This window comes from Phyllobates terribilis, unplaced genomic scaffold, assembly GCF_046119375.1.
Source record: "Phyllobates terribilis strain yellow unplaced genomic scaffold, ASM4611937v1 Scaffold_117__1_contigs__length_5270597, whole genome shotgun sequence".
Lineage (NCBI taxonomy): Eukaryota > Metazoa > Chordata > Amphibia > Anura > Dendrobatidae > Phyllobates > Phyllobates terribilis.
Window position 1 is genome coordinate 5,176,720 of NW_027362877.1, and position 20,222 is coordinate 5,196,941.

The window sequence follows — 20,222 nt, forward strand, 5'->3', positions numbered from 1 at the left end:
AGCCAGCACCCCATGTACCCCCCAAATACAGCCAGCACCCCATGTACCTCCCAATACAGCCAGCACCCCATGTACCTCCCAAATACAGCCAGCACCCCATGTACCTCCCAAATACAGCCAGCACCCCATGTACCTCCCAAATACAGCCAGCACCCCATGTACCTCCCAAATACAGCCAGCACCCCATGTACCTCCCATATACAGCCAGCACCCCATGTACCTCCCATATACAGCCAGCACCCCATGTACCCTCCAAATACAGCCAGCACCCCGTGTACCTCCAAATACAGCCAACACCCCATGTACCTCCCAAATACAGCCAGCACCCCATGTACCTCCCAAATACAGCCAGCACCCCATGTACCTCCCAAATACAGCCAGCACCCCATGTACCTCCCATATACAGCCAGCACCCCATGTACCTCCCAAATACAGCCAGCACCCCATGTACCTCCCAAATACAGCCAGCATCCCATGTACCTCCCAAATACAGCCAGCACCCCATGTACCTCCCAAATACAGCCAGCACCCCATGTACCTCCCAAATACAGCCAGCACCCCATGTACCTCCCAAATACAGCCAGCACCCCATGTACCTCCCAAATACAGCCAGCACCCCATGTACCTCCAAATACAGCCAGCACCCCATGTACCTCCCATATACAGCCAGCACCCCATGTACCTCCCAAATACAGCCAGCACCCCATGTACCTCCCATATACAGCCAGCACCCCATGTACCTCCCAAATACAGCCAGCACCCCATGTACCTGCCAAATACAGCCAGCACCCCATGTACCTGCCAAATACAGCCAGCACCCCATGTACCTGCCAAATACAGCCAGCACCCCATGTACCTGCCAAATACAGCCAGCACCCCATGTACCTGCCAAATACAGCCAGCACCCCATGTACCTGCCAAATACAGCCAGCACCCCATGTACCTCCCAAATACAGCCAGCACCCCATGTACCTCCCAAATACAGCCAGCACCCCATGTACCTCCCAAATACAGCCAGCACCCCATGTACCTCCCAAATACAGCCAGCATCCCATGTACCTCCCATATACAGCCAGCACCCCATGTACCTCCCATATACAGCCAGCACCCCATGTACCTCCCAAATACAGCCAGCACCCCATGTACCCCCCATATACAGCCAGCACCCCATGTACCCCCCATATACAGCCAGCACCCCATGTACCTCCCATATACAGCCAGCACCCCATGTACCTCCCATATACAGCCAGCACCCCATGTACCTCCCATATACAGCCAGCACCCCATGTACCTCCCAAATACAGCCATCACCCCATGTACCTCCCAAATACAGCCAGCACCCCATGTACCCCCCATATACAGCCAGCACCCCATGTACCTCCCAAATACAGCCAGCACCCCATGTACCTCCCAAATACAGCCAGCACCCCATGTACCTCCCATATACAGCCAGCACCCCATGTACCTCCCATATACAGCCAGCACCCCCATATCCCTCCCAAATACAGCCAGCACCCCATGTACCTCCCAAATACAGCCAGCACCCCATGTACCTCCCAAATACAGCCAGCACCTCATGTACCTCCCATATACAGCCAGCACCCCATGTACCTCCCAAATACAGCCAGCACCCCATGTACTTCCCATATACAGCCAGCACCCCATGTACCCCCCAAATACAGCCAGCACCCCGTGTACCTCCCAAATACAGCCAGCACCCCATGTACCTCCCAAATACAGCCAGCACCCCATGTACCTCCCAAATACAGCCAGCACCCCATGTACCTCCCAAATACAGCCAGCACCCCATGTACCTCCCAAATACAGCCAGCACCCCATGTACCTCCCATATACAGCCAGCACCCCATGTACCTCCCAAATACAGCCAGCACCCCATGTACCCCCCAAATACAGCCAGCACCCCGTGTACCTCCCAAATACAGCCAGCACCCCATGTACCTCCCAAATACAGCCAGCACCCCATGTACCTCCCAAATACAGCCAGCACCCCATGTACCTCCCAAATACAGCCAGCACCCCATATCCCTCCCACATGCCGCCATTACTGCCCGTGTGCACAGCCCCTTATACAGCCGCACAGTATGTCCTCCAGAGAGATAGATAGAGTGAGCAATCGCCTTAGAAGCCCCCTGATTAGTGCTGCCCCCCTGTGTGACGCCCCCTCAGTATAACCAGTATGGAGCGGCTGTAGGACTCGTCCTTATAGACCGCGCTGTGTGCACAGGAGCCTCAGTGCAGGAACTCCATCTCCTCATCTCTGCAGAGACACCGAGGAGGGGGCGGAGCTCTGAAGAGGGGGCGGAGCTCTGAAGAGGGGCGGAGCTCTGAAGAGGGGCGTGGGCGGAGCTCTGAGGAGGGGGAGTGGGCGGATCTCTGAGGAGGAGGCGTGGGCGGAGCTCAGAGGAGGGGCGTGGGCAGAGTTCTGCGCAGGGGCGTGGGCGGAGCCCTGAGGAGGGGCGTCTTATTCGTGGCCCGGGGCCCCACATGCTGAGGGCTCAGTGCTGGAGTCCCCGCCCTGTACACAGACAGCAGCCTCCGCTGTGACTCCATCCATCACCACTGGGGCTGACACCAGAGAGCAACAGAGCGCAACACAGACCTATACCGAGCGGGAGGCGCTGCGGTGACGTCATCACATCACATGGCCTTCACATCTCTCCGGAGCCCCGCCCCTGATCACATGGCGGTGACGTCACCACAGGTCCTTCACCACTTTTCTTCTGAGCCCCGCCCCCTGATCACATGGCGGTGACGTCACCACAGGTCCTCCCGCTCTCAGTGCAGCAGCTCCGTCCTGGTTGTGCGCAGCTCTTGCTCTCTGGTATCAGCCAGCAGCAGGTTTCCGCTTCCCGCCATTCCGGTGAGATTACAGGGAGGGTTTGTGGTGAATCTGTGAGAGGAGAGTGTGGGGTGAGATCAGAGCTGTTCCTGTGGAGGCTCCTGCTCCATGTGACTGCGGCTCCTCAGTGTTGTATGGGGGATGTGCAGCGGCTCCTCCTCACCTCACCGCCCCCGCTGGAGGTGGAGTTACCACGGTGACCGCCCCCCGCTGGAGGTGGAGTTACCACGGTGACCGACCCCCACTGGAGGTGGAGTTACCACGGTGACCGACCCCCGCTGGAGGTGGAGTTACCACGGTGACCGCCCCCCGCTGGAGGTGGAGTTACCACGGTGACCGTCCCCGCTGGAGGTGGAGTTACCACGGTGACCGCCCCCCGCTGGAGGTGGAGTTACCACGGTGACCGACCCCGCTGGAGGTGGAGTTACCACGGTGACCGTCCTCCGCTGGAGGTGGAGTTACCACGATGACCGTCCCCCGCTGGAGGTGGAGTTACCACGGTGACCGTTCCCCGCTGGAGGTGGAGTTACCACGGTGACCGTCCCCCGCTGGAGGTGGAGTTACCACGGTGACCGACCCCGCTGGAGGTGGAGTTACCACGGTGACCGTCCTCCGCTGGAGGTGGAGTTACCACGATGACCGTCCCCCGCTGGAGGTGGAGTTACCACGGTGACCGCCCCCGCTGGAGGTGGAGTTACCACGGTGACCGCCCCCGCTGGAGGTGGAGTTACCACGGTGACCGCCCCCGCTGGAGGTGGAGTTACCACGGTGACCGTCCCCCGCTGGAGGTGGAGTTACCACGGTGACCGTACCCCGCTGGAGGTGGAGTTACCACGATGACCGTCCCCCGCTGGAGGTGGAGTAACCACGGTGACCGTCCCCCGCTGGAGGTGGAGTAACCACGGTGACCGTCACCCGCTGGAGGTGTAGTTACCACGGTGACCGTCCCCCGCTGGAGCTGTAGTTACCACGGTGACCGTCCGCTGGAGCTGTAGTTACCACGGTGACCGTCCGCTGGAGGTGTAGTTACCACTGTGACCGTCCCCTGTTGGCGGTGTAGTTACCATGGTGACAGTCCTCTGCTGGTGGTGTAGTTTCCACGGTGACCGTCCTCTGCTGGAGGTTTAGTTACCACGGTGACCGTCCTCCCCTGGAGGTTTAGTTACCACGATGGCCGTCCTCCCCTGGAGGTTTAGTTACCACGGTGACCGTCCTCCCCTAGAGGTTTATTTACCACGGTGACCGTCCCCCGCTGGAGGTGTAGTTACCACGGTGACCATCCTCCGCTGCAGGTGTAGTTACTACGGTGACCGACCTCCTACGAGGCTGATAATGTGCGGTCAGATCGGTGGAGGAGGTCGCGGTGGAGTTTGTGGCTTTTCCTCCAGATTCTTCCTGATAAATGTCGGATATTTGGGGCAGAATTCAGTGATTGTCGTTATATCGTCCCCTGTGATCTCCATCTTCTCCTTTATCATGAAGACGCCGGCAGGACGAGATCCCTCCAGCTGATCCAGTGCTCATCCCTCCTTCTCCTGAATGACCCCGAGGATGGACGAGGACGAGACCACCAGATTATTACACTTCACCCTGGAGATCATCTCCCTGCTGAGCGGAGAGGTAACTCCTCTACATTTCTATCAGCTTTATTGTGTTATGTAACAAGTCCGACATCGGGAAGAGGAAATCCAGAAGCGGAAGAGAAGGATTCTTTACTGTAAGAGCAGTTATTGTGTGCAGCTCTCTGCCAGGAGGAGTTGTCATGGGGATTCCCTATAAGAGCTGTAGAGGGGCCTGGATGTCTGTCCTGAGTGTAATAATATTCCAGGTTATGGTCCCAGATTACTGGAGACGGTTATTGATCCCGGGATTTCTACTGATTGTCAGATCTGGAGTCGGGAAGGAATTCTTCTCCCTAAGTGTCTCTCTCCATACACAGGATTACACAATAGTGAGGAAGACACCGGGGGAGGGTGTGACTCCCATCATCCATCTCCAGGAGTCAGGAGGGCGGAGCCCAGACCCCATCACAGAGCCTCCCCCGCACCCCCCGATACATGAGAGGAAGAAGAAGAAGATCCTAGAGCTCAGCAACAAGATGATTGAGCTGCTGAGCGGAGAGGTGACTGCTGGGACATTATACAGGACAGCACTGGAGGATTCTGGGTGATGACTGGAGAGGTGACTGCTGGGACATTATACAGGACAGCAATGGAGGATTCTGGGTGATGAGCAGAGAGGTGACTGCTGGGACATTATACAGGACAGCACTGGAGGATTCTGGGTGATGACCGGAGAGGTGACTGCTGGGATATTATACAGGACAGCACTGGAGGATTCTGGGTGATGAGCGGAGAGGTGACTGCTGGAACATTATACAGGACAGCACTGGAGGATTCTGGGTGATAACCGGAGAGGTGACTGCTGGGATATTATACAACACAGCACTGGAGGATTCTGGGTGATGACCGGAGAGGTGACTGCTGGAACATTATAGAGGACAGCACTGGAGGATTCTGGGTGATGACCGGAGAGGTGACTGCTGGGATATTATACAGGACAGCACTGGAGGATTCTGGGTGATGACCGGAGAGGTGACTGCTGGGACATTATACATGATGGCACTGGAGGATTCTGGGTGATGACCGAAGAGGTGACTGCTGGGACATTATACAGGACGACACTGGAGGATTCTGGGTGATGACCTGAGAGGTGACTGCTGGGACATTATAATGGACAGTACTGAAGGATTCTTGGTGATGAGCGGAGAGTTGACTGCTGGGACATTATACATGACGGCACTGGAGGATTCTGGGTGATGAGTGGAGAGGTGACTGCTGGGATATTATACAGGACAGCACTGGAGGATTCTGGGTGATGACTGATGGGACATTATACAGGACAGCACTGGAGGATTCTGGGTGATGACCGGAGAGGTGACTGCTGGGACATTATTCAGGACGGCACTTGAGGATTCTGGGTGATGACCGGAGAGGTGACTGCTGGGACATTATTCAGGACGGCACTGGAGGATTCTGGGTGATGACCGGAGAGGTGACTGCTGGGACATTATACAGGACGACACTGGAGGATTCTGGGTGATGACCTGAGAGGTGACTGCTGGGACATTATAATGGACAGTACTGAAGGATTCTTGGTGATGAGCGGAGAGTTGACTGCTGGGACATTATACAGGACAGCACTGGAGGATTCTGGGTGATGACCGGAGAGGTGACTGATGGGACATTATACAGGACAGCACTGGAGGATTCTAGTTGATGAGCGGAGAGGTGACTGCTGGGACATTATACAGGACAGCACTGGGGGATTCTTGGTGATGAGCGGAGAGATGACTGCTGGGATATTATACAGGACGGCACTGGAGGATTCTGGGTGATCAGCGGAGAGGTGACTGCTGGGACATTATACAGGACAGCACTGGAGGATTCTGGGTGATGACCGGAGAGGTGACTGCTGGGACATTATACAGGACAGCACTGGAGGATTCTAGTTGATGAGCGGAGAGTTGACTGCTGGGACATTATACAGGACAGCACTGGAGGATTCTGGGTGATGACTGGAGAGGTGACTGCTGGGACATTATACAGGACGGCACTGGAGGATTCTAGTTGATGAGCGGAGGTGTGACTGCTGGGACATTATACAGGACGGCACTGGAGGATTCTGGGTGATGACCGGAGAGGTGACTGCTGGGACATTATACAGGACAGCACTGGAGGATTCTGGGTGATGATTGGAGAGGTGACTCCTGGGACATTATACAGGACAGCACTGGAGGATTCTGGGTGATGAGCGGAGAGTTGACTGCTGGGACATTATACAGGACGGCACTGGAGGATTCTGGGTGATGAGCAGAGCGGTGACTGCTGGGACATTATACAGGACGGCACTGGAGGATTCTAGTTGATGAGCACAGGTGTGACTGCTGGGTCATTATACAGGACGGCACTGGAGGATTCTGGGTGATGACTGGAGAGGTGACTGCTGGGGCATTATGCAGGACAGCACTGGAGGATTCTGGGTGATGAGCAGAGAGGTGACTGCTGGGACATTATACAGGACAGCACTGGAGGATTCTGGGTGATGACTGGAGAGGTGACTGCTGGGGCATTATACAGGACAGCACTGGAGGATTCTGGGTGATGAGCGGAGAGGTGACTGCTGGGACATTATACAGGACGGCACTGGAGGATTCTGGGTGATGACCGGAGAGGTGACTGCTGGGACATTATACAGGACGGCACTGGAGGATTCTGGGTGATGACCGGAGAGGTGACTGCTGGGACATTATACAGGACAGCACTGGCGGATTCTGGGTGATGACGGTGTCGTTGTTGTCAGGTTCCTATAAGGTGTCAGGACGTCGCTGTCTATCTCTCCATGGAGGAGTGGGAGTATCTAGAAGGACACCAGGATCGGTACCAGGAGGTGATGATGGAGGAGCTCCGGCCTCTGACATCACCAGGTGAGAGGAGACTCTTGTTGGCTCCGGTGGATGTGATGACGTCTCTCAGCCTCGTCCTATAATAGATGATTTTTCTCCAGACTTGCTCTGGTTTTCTCTACATTTTCTCACAGCTTTCATTCCCTGATTATTCTCTTCTGATCTGTGAGTCGCGGTTTCTCCTCTGTCGTCTTCATCAGTCTTGAGTCTTCGTCCTCGGCGGCTTCTTTCAGAATCTTTCACCTTCCTTAGAGCATCGGTCACATTTTGTCTGCAGATGTGCCAGCGCTTCTGTCCTTTCTCTCCTGTGAGATATTTCGGTACCTGAGTCTGTCGTGGATTGTTACTCAGCAGAGTCGGGGTTAATTTACTGGTGATTTTCCCCCTAATCCGCTGTCGCTCGTCCGTCCCTCAGAATCGGTGCCGGCTCAATGTCGTCATCAGTCGTGGTTGGGCGTCCGGCTCCTCCCTCTTGGCTGACACTTGTGTGACCTTCCTTGGTCTCCTCCGTTCATTCTTCTTTTTTGTGACAAATCACTTTCTCCATACTGAGCACAAAGTCCTGGATAAATATCGGCATCGGACCGTCCCTCAGACCCCGAAACACGAGTCCTGACATGAAGATGGAGCGTGGTGGAGCCGATCACCCCCCAGAGCCTGACATGGGGGCTCCAGCAGTTCTCGGCCCCCGCGTCTATTCACCACTCGCTCTGCCGGCGGAGAAGCACAGAACTTTCCGCACTGGAGGAGAAGGTCGGATCACCGCGCACTCCTCTCTATAGGGGGTAATGTGTCTCCTGGAGGAGAGCGGAGATTCTGAGTACGGAGAGTTATAGGCCGTGCAATGCCCCATGGGAAATAAGATATGCAGAGAACGGGGTCTCTAGCGCCACCTACAGGAGGCAGCAATCATAGGAGTCAATAGCAATGTTTCAACCCCATCCTGTTGGGGAAAATTTCCATTTTTTTCATTTTTTTTCCTCTCCTTCCATCAGCATTTCTATTTTCTATCCACAGATGTTTGAGGTTTTGTGGTTTTTTCACAGGACACATTGTGCATTTTACCATATAATGTGCTGAAATCAGGAAAAAAAATCCAGCTGCGGTGAGACAGTTAGTGAAAAAAAAAAAAAACGCAATTCCACATTTATATTTTGTTTTTTGTTTCTCTGCATTTATTGGGCGGTAAGAACGACCTTGTGGCGATTTTCCAGGTCAGAACAGGTACAGCGATTCCAAACTTGTTTTTTTGTTATTTGAATATATTTTTTGGGTTAAACAGATTCTGTGGCATCGGACCCGACAATCTCTCCTTGGCTCCCCGTGTGCATCAGTAAGCGCCCATGACCCCGGTGCCGGCTCTCTAGTTGTCCTTTCTACACATTGATAGGTACTAACCGCTGTGTACCGGGTGCTCCCCACAACACTGTCCTTCCGGGTTCTGTGACTTCATCTTTCGTACATGTGCCCTTTTTTCCTCCTTCAGAGACAAACGCAGAACTTTTCAGCACTTGCTGCCTATTTTAGTGTTTATATCGAGGTGGATGCGGAGATTTATGTCTGTTTAAAAAGGAATAAAAACGCATTAACTCGTGTCTTTTTTGGCTCTCAAAATACAATCACTGGTAAATGGTCACCGTCCTTCCCTCAATCTCTATACAGTAAATTAGGAGAGAAGAAACCGATAGATGGAAATGTGGAGCTTTCTCCAGCTCCTCTGTGGTTCCGTCCCTGGTGGAGATGAGACTTGGAGAAGTTGTGTTTCTTAGTACGGCTTCTCCATCTGACTGACGAGGGTCTTCTCTGTCCCTCTCCTCAGGGTCCTCATCCTCCGAGTGCAGAGCAGAGAGCATTAGGCTTTGGCCTCGCTGATTATCACTTCATAGTTGAGGCCACAATGTGCTGGGACCTCGGTACCGGTGGTGAGGACCACAACAATGTAATTTATTCCCTGATGCATAAACCTAGAATTACTGGTTCTGAGAGACGAGTCTCGTATATAGACAGATACACGGCAGGTCATGTATTCAGTCTCTGTGTCTCCACAGATGGATCCAGGAGGAGAAATCCACCAGAGAGATGTCCCCATCCTCTGTATCCCCAGGACTGTCCAGGGGAGAATCACAACATCCCGGAGGATCATCAGGTAGATGACACTGAAGTCCCCACAACATCTGACCATGAAGTGATGGGACCTGAGCCCATCTTACATTTTTATTTTTAGGGTGAAGATCTGATTGGTAATAAGATTGAGGTTATCGATGAAGAAGAAGAGATGATGGATTCATGGACCAATCAGCAGGGTGAGAAGGGGAGACTGTCATATCTGTTCTCTGGTCACCTACTACTACTCCCGTCATCTCATCACATGACACAATCTATTCCATCAGTGAATTCATCATCTTTCCGCCATCCCATTCACCCCCCCCCCCCAACTGACCTATCTATCAATGTCAATGGCTGTCCACTCTCCCCAGTCCCTCAAGCTCGCTGCCTTGGAGTAACCCTGGACTCTGATCTCTCCTTCAAACCACATATCCAAGCCCTTTCCACTTCCTGCCGACTCCAACTCAAGAATATCTCCTGGATCCGCACATTCCTCAACCATGAATCTGCAAAAACACTAGTGCACGCCCTCATCATCTCCCGCCTCGACTACTGCAACCTCTTGCTCTGTGGCCTTCCCTCTAACACTCTCGCACCCCTCCAATCTATCCTAAACTTTGCTGCCCGACTAATTCACCTGTCCCCCCGCTATTCCCCGGCCTCTCCTCTCTGTCAATCTCTTCACTGGCTCCCCATTGCTCAGAGACTCCAGTTCAAAACCCTAACCATGACATACAAAGCCATCCACAACCTGTCTCCTCCATATATCTCTGACCTAGTCTCCCGTTACATACCCGCACGCAACCTCCGATCCTCACAAGATCTCCTTCTCTACTCCCCTCTTATCTCCTCCTCCCACTATCGCATACAAGATTTCTCCCGTGCATCCCCCCCTACTCTGGAACTCTCTACCCCAACACATCAGACTCTCTTCGACCATGGAAACCTTCAAAAGGAGCCTGAAGACCCACCTCTTCCAACAAGCCTACAACCTGCAGTAACCACCACTCCACAAATAGCGCTGCATGACCAGCTCTACCCTCACCTACTGTATCCTCACCCATCCCTTGTAGATTGTGAGCCCTCGCGGGCAGGGTCCTTGCTCCTCCTGTACCAGTCGCTGTCACATTGTGTTCAAGATTATTGTACTTGTTTTTGCTATGTATACCCCATTTCACATGTAAAGCGCCATGGAATAAATGGCGCTATAATAATAATAATAATCACTGTGTGTTTCCTACAGATGGACTCATGAAAAGAAATCCACCAGAGAGATGTCCCCGTCCTCTGTATTCCCAGGACTGTCCAGAGGAGAATCACAACATCCCGGAGAGTCATCAGGTAGACTGTGCTGAGCCCTGTACCGGATCTGTATATGGGGGGACATTTCTGATCGAGGTCATAGATGTCACAGATTTTGATGGTTTCTTGTATTGTGCTGATTGTTACATCTGATATATCAGGAGGAAGATCCGACTAAGAATAAAGTGAAGGACGAGACAGAAGAAGAAGCGATGACGAGGAGGGATCAGCCGTGTGTGAGTGACGGGAAGGAGGAGATTCCGGTAGATGTTTCCACAGGTATGTAATAATGACCGGCGTGTGATGATGATGACTGGCGTATGACGATGATGATTGGCATGTGACTATGATTAGCGGCGTGTGATGATGATGACCGGCGTATGACGATGATGATTGGCATGTGACTATGATTAGCGGTGTGTGATGATGATTGGCATGTGACTATGATTAGCGGCGTGTGATGATGATAATGACCGGTGTGTGATGATGATGATGATGATGACCGGTGTGTGATGATGATGATGACTGGCGTCTGGTGATGATGATGACCGGTGTGTGATATTGTGTGGAGTCTCCGGTGCAGTGAAGCTTTATCCGCTGTCCACATCACAGCAGAAGAGTCCGGTGATGGCGCGGCTGCTCCTGTAGGGTCCGGATGCGCACAGATGACTAACGGGGCCGCCTCCACACCTGTTTTTGATGATTTAGGAATCAAATTCTTAATTTTCCTAATTATATGACTTGTAATATTACTTCCATATTTTTATTACACAAGTTCCGTGCTGCCATATAAATGACTGAGCTTGTGATACAGACAGAACCTTTGGCAGAAGATTCCCTGTAATGAGGCAGATGGAGGCATTGTGGACCCCGTCTGACCTGGATTTGGCATTCTCCGTCTTTTTCAGCGTGCGTAAAAGAGCCGTTAGCACAGTTTTGTGCATCTCTGACAAGATGGACACAGCTGAACAGAGGCCTGACGGTGTCCAGAGTAACTCTGCTGCCACATTATAGTGAATGGATCCCTTGGGGGTGTCATCTGAATCACGTATTTTGTAGATTTAGATAGAAACCCTGATGTAAGTGCTCAGCGTAGAGCGCAGGATAAATGTGATCTAAAATGTTTTGTTCCCCAGAATGCCACCAATAAAAGCTTCTACTCAACCCACGAAAAACAAGTCCCCACTCTGGTTCATCATATTAACAAAAACATAGCGTGTCCACATTATGTGACGTGGCTCCCACCTAATGAAATCCAGCAAAATCTGCTCATCTAAATATCCTCTCCTCCTGTTCCCCACAGTACGCTTAAACCACAAGTTAGCGTCCACATGTTTTGCATTATTGTAGCAAGGAGAGCCCACTTAATTTACAGGGTGCGTGTCTCCAGAAGCTCGAGCTGAGCATAATGTACTAGGCACTGCAGTATACCGGGCACTACTGTGTACTGGGCACTACATCGTATGGGCGCTGTGACGATACATGTTAAAATTTTAATTAGCCAGATGATTAGATTTGTTAAGTCACAGTGGCTCAGTGGTTAGCACTGTAGCCTTGCAGCGCTGGGGCCCTGGGGTCAAATCCCACCAAGGACAACATCTGCAAATAGTTTGTATGTTCTCCCCGTGTTTGCTTGGGTTTCCTATAGGTTCTCCGGTTTCCTCCCACATTCCAAAGACATCCTGATAGGGAATTTATATTATGAGCCCCAATGGGGACAGTGCCCATAATGTCTGTAAAGCGCTGTGGAATCAATGGCGCGATATAAGTGAGTAAAATATATAAATGAATACACTATTATCTTGGTGTTGACTTGTAAATGTTTGTGTATTTATGTGCCTGGTCAATAAGAACAGACCAGTATTTGTATAACCCTGAATATTAACTTCTATTTGTTTGGAAACAAGGATGTTTACTATGCTAAAGACATGTTGCACTAAAAGGCAACTAGATGTTTATTTTCAAGACCCCCCTGTGATACCAACTATGTAAATTGATTAGCTCAAACAATGCCCTCCGTAACACCTTACCTGTGAATGTGTACTTGCACAGACAACTGTAGCTATTTTTAAGGGACCTGTGCTTCTGTAGTAGTTAGTCTTGAAGCAGAGAATCAGAAAGGAGAATGAGAGACATCCTTCAGGACAGTAGATGGGTAGCATGTCAATTCCATTCAAAGAGACACAGATTTGGATTCTACATGACTCCGGCATAAGGGTATCATCCCTGAATGGAAAGATACGGATCTCTACTCCATTGACAATCAGAGAACAAGGATACATTTGGGGAGACCAGGTTGGGATGATGAAGTCACTTGGCCCCATGGATATGTTGTTTGGAGTTGCCGGGAGGGACCCACTGGTCGCCTGGAACCCATGGAGACATTCAAAGAAGCCAGATTGGGACCCACTGGTCACCTGGCCCCATAGAAACTCTTGGAAAAGCCAGGGTGGGACCCTCAGGTCAACTGGCCTTGTACCTTGATGGACTACTAGCTTCCTAAGCTTACCGCTACCTTCTCTCTGTGGGGACCCTCCATAAGCGAGAAGCCACTGGTTGAGGTAGTTGGCCCTGGAAGTTTCCAAAGTCGCAGCTGTTCTATCCCAGGCGGGCGTAGTGGAATGGTGAGACTGTGTAATGTTGTACCATCTTAGGTATTTGCTGGGACTGTTCTGTGTGTTTATTGTCCTCTTTGTGGGTCAGTAAAGTATTGCCACGCTGTTTTACCCTCACCCTGTGTTGTCTTAGTAGCATATCGCCCATGGAAGACCCCGGGTCTTCACAGGCACTATAATGGAATATTTGCATTTTCACTTTGCAACATCCACTGCTGCTCGTTTCTGAAAATCATTGATGGAGTCAAATCAATCACTATACCTGTAGATAAATTCCCAGATAGGTGTAATTTCCAAAACGGGATCACTTGAGGGGGGATTCTGCTCTTCTGCACTTAGGGGCTCCTTATATGGAGTCCGCAAACTATTCTAAAAAAATTTGTTCTCCAAGAGTCAAGTAGCGCTCACTATATGCTGCCCCACACTGCATATCTGGCCGTCTTTTCCAAACTGTATCTATCTGTCTCCCGGTATGTTCCCTGCATCCAATATCTGCTGTGTATCCACTGATCCCTGCTAATTTCATTCTATCTGTCCTTGGTATGTTTGATCCCATCTGCACGTTCATCACCTCAATCCTTTGATCCCAAAACACACTGGTCCTTGACTGTCTGTTTCCTGAATACATTTAGCCTCTGTGTCCTAATTACTCCCCCCTCCACCCATGCTTTTGTGAGCAGTCTTCCTGCGGCTCCTGCACACCTGAGCCATCTCATGTGCTGTTCAGAGCTCCATAAATCAAGTGAGCCAAGTCTGGCACAGACGAGTCTGGTTTCTAAAGGGTCGCTTTTTAAGGGTCTAAAAATGAAATATGCCAGAAATGGGCCAGAAGTGACCAGAATGTACGAATAACTATTTACTAATTGTACTTAGATTCTCTTTCTCATTCACACTTAACATTCATTATACTAACATACACCCTTACTGTTCTTGCCCCACTAATCCTAACTGTGCTTCGCTATCCCCAAACTCTCTAACCAAATCATCATCTCTCCTTCCCTCTTACCTCCCCACCTGACCTCATCTACAGACCTGCTCCTCAACCTCAGGTCTATCCTACCAAAACATAACACAAGCCGGACACTCTCCTTCTCCCACCTGCTCTCCCTCTCTCTACTTCTCCTCACTGCTGGCGACATATCTCCCAATCCTGGACCCCCACAGCTTGTGCCTTCGACCAATTCCCCCACCTATCGCTTCAAACCAACTGCAAACTACCACAACCTCTCTTATGTAAAACCCGTGCCCATGATGCCCACCCCCCTGCTCCCTCTCTCTGGAGCACCCTGGAATGCCCGCTCTGTCTGCAACAAGCTCCATTTTGTCCACAACCTCTTTACCTTTCGCAGTCTCCTTCCTGGGCATCACAGAGACATGGCTGACACCTTCTGACACTGCCTCCTCTGCTGCGCTGTGTTACAGTGGCTTGCACTTCACCCGCACTCCTCTCCCTGGTGACAGACATGGTGGAGGAGTGGGTCTTCTCCTTTCTAACAACTGCACCTTTGGCCCTATTCCCACTCTACCCGACACCTTCCGACACTGCTTCCCCTGCTGCGCTGTGTTACGATGGCTTGCACTTCACCCGCACTCCTCGCCCTGTTGACAGACATGGTGGAGGAGTGGGTCTTCTCCTTTCTAACGTCTGCACCTTTGGCCCTACTCCCCCTCTACCCTCCCTTATTCTCCCTTCTTTTGAAGTCCACTCTGTCCTCATCTACTCTCCCTCCAACCTCCAAGTGGCTGTCATATACCGACCGCTAGGCTTGGTCACTGCCTTTATTGACCAATTCGCCACCTGTCTTCTTTACTTTCTCTCTGCTGACATTCACACAATCATCATGGGCGATTTCAACATCCCCACTGACACATGCCAGTCAACAGCACCCAAACTCCTGTCACTTACTTCATCCTTTGGACTTACTCAGTGGTCCTCCTCAGCCACCCACACAGACGGACACACCCTAGACCTCATCTTCATCCGACTCTGCTCCCTATCTAACCTCACAACCTCCCCCCTTCCCCTATCTGACCATCATCTACTCACTTTCTCATCCCTGTCCTCGTCACCTGTCACCCATGTCCAGCAACTAGCACACCCCCATCAGAAACCTTGTATATCTAGACACTCACAAACTCTCTGACTCTATTCTACCACTGACATCCATATCTTCACTCCACAACACAAACTGCGCCACTGCTTTCTACAATGCCACTCTCGCATCAGCTATTGACTCGGTTGCCTCTTATGCATGGCAAAGCACGACGAGTCAATAGGCAAACCTGGCATAAAAACCTCACTAAACAGCGTAGCAACACTCGCATTCAAATCAGCACTCACCTCTGCTAAACAGGCCTACTTCACAACCTTCATATTTTCCCTGTCCTACAACCCCAAATAATTATTCAACACTTTTAACTCTCTCCTCTGCCCTCCACTTCCCCCTCCGACCTCTGTCATCTCTGCTGAGGAGTTTGCCACACACTTCAAAAACAAGATTGACCAAACAGGGCAATTCTTTACTGCCCAACCACCACAATCCCTTTGTTTTCCACACCATTGCTCTTCCCCCATAACCACCCTTCCCAATTTCACGGAAAGAGACCTTACTTGTCTCCTCTCCAAATCACACCTCACCACTTGTGCACTCGACCCCATCCGTAACCCATCTCTTCAACCTATCACTAACTTCAATTACCTTCCCCGCTGCCTTCAAACATGCCACAATCACACCCATCCTCAAAAAGCCATCCCTCGACCCAACTGCCTTGTCCAGCTATAGCCCCATTTCTCTCCTCCCATTTGCCTCCAAACTGCTTGAGCAACATGTTCACGCTAAACTTTGCTCCCACTTCTCATCTAATTCTCTCTTCGACAACCGACAATCCTGCTTCCGCCCCCACCATTCCACCGAAACTGCTTTTACCAAAATCACCAATGACTTACAGCCAAAGCTAACAGACAATTCTCTGTACTCTTTCTTCTTAACCTGTCCCCTGCTTTCGATACAGTTGACCACTGCCTCCTACTGCAGATCCTCTCTTCCTTTGGCGTCAAAGACCTTGCTCTGTCTTGGATCTCCTCATACCTTTCTAACAGCACATTTAGCGTCTCCCACTCACAAACTACATCCTCACCCCTCCCCCTCTTTTCTCAATCTATACCCTTGGCCTGGGACAGCTCATAAAATCCCATGGCTTCCAGTACCATCTGTACGCTGATGACACCCAGATCTACCTCTCTGCTGTCCAGAATCCCAGCGTGTCTATCAGCCATATCCTCCTTCTTCTCCTCTCGCTTCCTCAAGCTCAATGTGCACAAAACTGAACTCCTCATCTTTCCCCCAACTCGCATATTTTTCCCACTTGATCTTTCTATCACAATAAAGTACATCATGCATCCCCTGTACCAACAATCTGCTGCCTCGGAGTAACCCTGTCCTTCAAACCTCACATCCAAGCTCTCGCCACCTCCTGTCGCCTCCAGCTCAAAAATATTTCCAGAATTCGTCCTTTCCTCAACCCTCAATCTACTGAACTGCTTGTGCATTCCCTCATCATCTCCCGCCTCGACTACTGTAACATCCTCCTCTGTGGCCTACCTACTAACACTCTCACACCCCTCTGGTCCATCCTTAACTCTGCTGCGCGACTGGTCCATCTCTCGCATCGCTACTCCTCTGCTACCCCCTTTGCAAATCCCTTCACTGGCTCCCAATTGCCCAACGTATCCAGTTCAAGCTACTAACACTGACCTACAAAGCCATCCATAACCTCTCTCCTCCGTACATCTCTAAACTAATCTCCCGATACATTCACTTGCGTAATCTCCGGTCCTTTCAACACCTCCTTCTCTTCTCCACACTTATTCGTTCCTCGCTAAATCGCCTCCAAGATTTCTCCTGAATATCCCCCATCCTATGGAATTCTGTGCCTCAACACGTCTTATTATCCGCCATATTTGGATCCTTCAGACGGAACCTGAAAACCCATCTCTTCAAACAAGCTTACAGCCTGCTATGACCTTGCTTGCTGCCACCTCAACAACACCGGAGCTATTGCAACCCCCCCAACCTACTGTCTCCTTCCCCGCTCCTGTAGAATGTAAGCCCACAAGGGCAGGGTCCTCTTCCCTCTGTACCCGTCTATCATTGTTAGTTTGTTTACTGTAAGTGATATCTGTATTTGGCATGTAACCCCTTCTCATGTACAGCACCATGGAATCAATGGCGCTATATAAATAAATAATAATAATAACGCTCCTTCCCTCCCGAGTCTCGCCATGTGGCTAAGCAGTACTGTACAGCCACATATAGTTCAGCAGAAATTGTGTAACAAATTATGTGGTCATTTTTACCCATTTACCTTTGTGAATATGTAAAATCTGGGCCTAAAACAACATTATAGTGGTAAAAATTAATTCTTTGTGTCTTCTCCGTTCAATGGTATAACATTTTGTGCAACACATATGGCGTCAAAACGCTCACTACACCCCTAGATAATGTATTTGTGAAAATGATTCATTTGTGGCCAAAATAACGTTTTTTGGGAAATTTTTTTCCCTTCCACATTGCTTTAATTCCTGTGAAGCCCCTAAAGGGTTAATAAACTTCTTGAATGTGGTTTTGAGGACTGTGAGGGGTGCAGTTTTTAAAATAGTGTCACTTTTGGGTATTTTCTATCACAGGACCCTCAGTCACTTTAAATGTGATGTTTTCCCTAAAAAAATATGGTTTTGTAAATTTTGTTGGAAAAAATTAGAAATTTCTGATAAACTTTTAACTCTTCTAACTTCCTAACAAGTTTCATCAATGATGCTGATGTAAAGTAGACATGTGGAAAATGTGATTTATTAACTATTTTGTGTGATATAATTCTCTGGTTTAAGGGCATAAAAATTCACAGGTTGAAAATTACAAAATACTCAAATTTTTTTTGCCAATTTATTTTTATATTTTCATAATTAAAGGCAAATAATAACGACCAAAATTTACCACTAACATAAAGTGCAATCTGTCACGAAAAAAACAGTCTCAGAATCAGTGGGATACGTTGAATTACCACATAAAGTGATGCTGGTCAGAATTGTAAAATGAGGCCGGGTCATTAACCCACATAACGAGCAAAGTATCTTGGTCCTTTAGGGGTTAATGTACCTTCAGCACTATTTCAGTCTTCTGAGGTTTCCTATTATGCTCTTATGCATGCTGTGGACATGATTACGGTGGCTGGAGCTCGACTGCTCCTGGATGTAGGGCCGCCTTTGTGACTAGTCAATCTCATTTTCATTTGGTACTGAAATATTAAAACTCCATTGAGTGGACACTTTTCTACACTAAGGGCATGATAGGAAGCTTGCTACGAGAGTGAAATGCCACTGGTGCTACATTAAGGGGTTAATTCCTGATGACAGGTTCCCTTTAAGAACTGTCTATTTGCTGTCTAGTCTCTGCCACCCCTGACTTGTGCCAATGTCACCAGTTTATAAGTGTTATTCACTTTACCCGTCATTGTGTTAATGTTATGGCATGTAGTTGTCTTCCTTATTACCGGTACTTTCACTGACGAGGGTCTTCATTGTGAGATCCAGAAAATAAATGTGTAAATCTCTTTGGATATGATTTTTTTCTTTAACACAAATCTATGTTTCATCCTTATAGGAAATCCTTGTGAGAATAACGGTTTATCACTAAATTGTAAAAAAGAAGATATCATGAAGCACTCTAATGGAGGAAACCTCATCACCCTTCCTGCACCTCCTGGACTTCACAGCACTTCACTTTCTTATAATCCTCCTAATCATGAGGAACCCTCTCCTGAGCAATCTCACATTGTTACCACTATTCCAGGTGACACAGTGGATACAAGACTTCCGTGTGACAAGCAATTTACTAAAAGCTCAGCTCAGACACAAAGAAAACACAAAGGAGAAAAGCCATACTCCTGTTCAGAATGTGGGAAATGCTTTACAAGTAAATCAAAATATGTTATACATGAGAGAATTCACACAGGAGAAAAGCCGTTTTCATGTTCAGAATGTGGGAAGTCCTTCACAGATAAAGGGAGTCTTCTAAAACATCAGAGAATTCACACAGGTGAGAAGCCATATTCATGTTCAGAATGTGGGAAGTCCTTCACAGATAAAGGGAGTCTTATAAAACATCAGAGAATTCACACAGGAGAGAAGCCGTATTCATGTTCAGAATGTGGAAAATGCTTTACAGATAAAAGGAATCTTATTGCACATCAGAGAATTCACACAGGAGAGAAGACATATTCATGTTTAGAATGTGGAAAATGCTTTAAAGATAAAGGGAATCTTATTATACACCAGAGAATTCACACAGGAGAGAAGCCATATTTGTGTTCAGAATGTGGGAAATGTTCTAGAAGTAAATCAGATCTTGTTAGACATCAAAAAATTCACACCAGGGAGAAACCGTTTTCTTGTTTACGATGTGGAAAAAGCTTTAGAGATGAATTAAAACTTCTTGTACATCAGAGAATTCACACAGGAGAGAAGCCGTATTCATGTTGACTTTGAGAAATGCTTTACAAAAAAAATCAAGTCTTTTGAGCCACGAGAGAAGTCACACAGGAGAGAAGCCGTATTCATGTTCAGAATGTGGGAAATCTTTTGCACATAAATCATATCTTGTAAAACATGAGTAGTCAAACAGGAAAGAAACTGTAATTATGTTCTCTGTGTTTCATAAATTTTAATAAACATTGCTCAGCATAAATGAGTACACCCCTTTTGATAAATTTTATTTAATATCTCACTGAACACAAGAACAATTTCTAAAATTTTGCCAACACTGAATTCCATAGAAATTTTTTTAGAATCAAAACATGAAAGTAAGGTTGATTAGTG

General features: G+C 49.2%; 1 pseudogene; it reads left to right on the forward strand.

Moving 5' to 3' along the window:
• LOC141201521 (uncharacterized) overlaps positions 1 to 20,022 on the forward strand; it is an 87,662-nt pseudogene extending 67,640 nt beyond the window's left edge.
• The last annotated feature ends 200 nt before the right edge of the window (positions 20,023 to 20,222 follow it).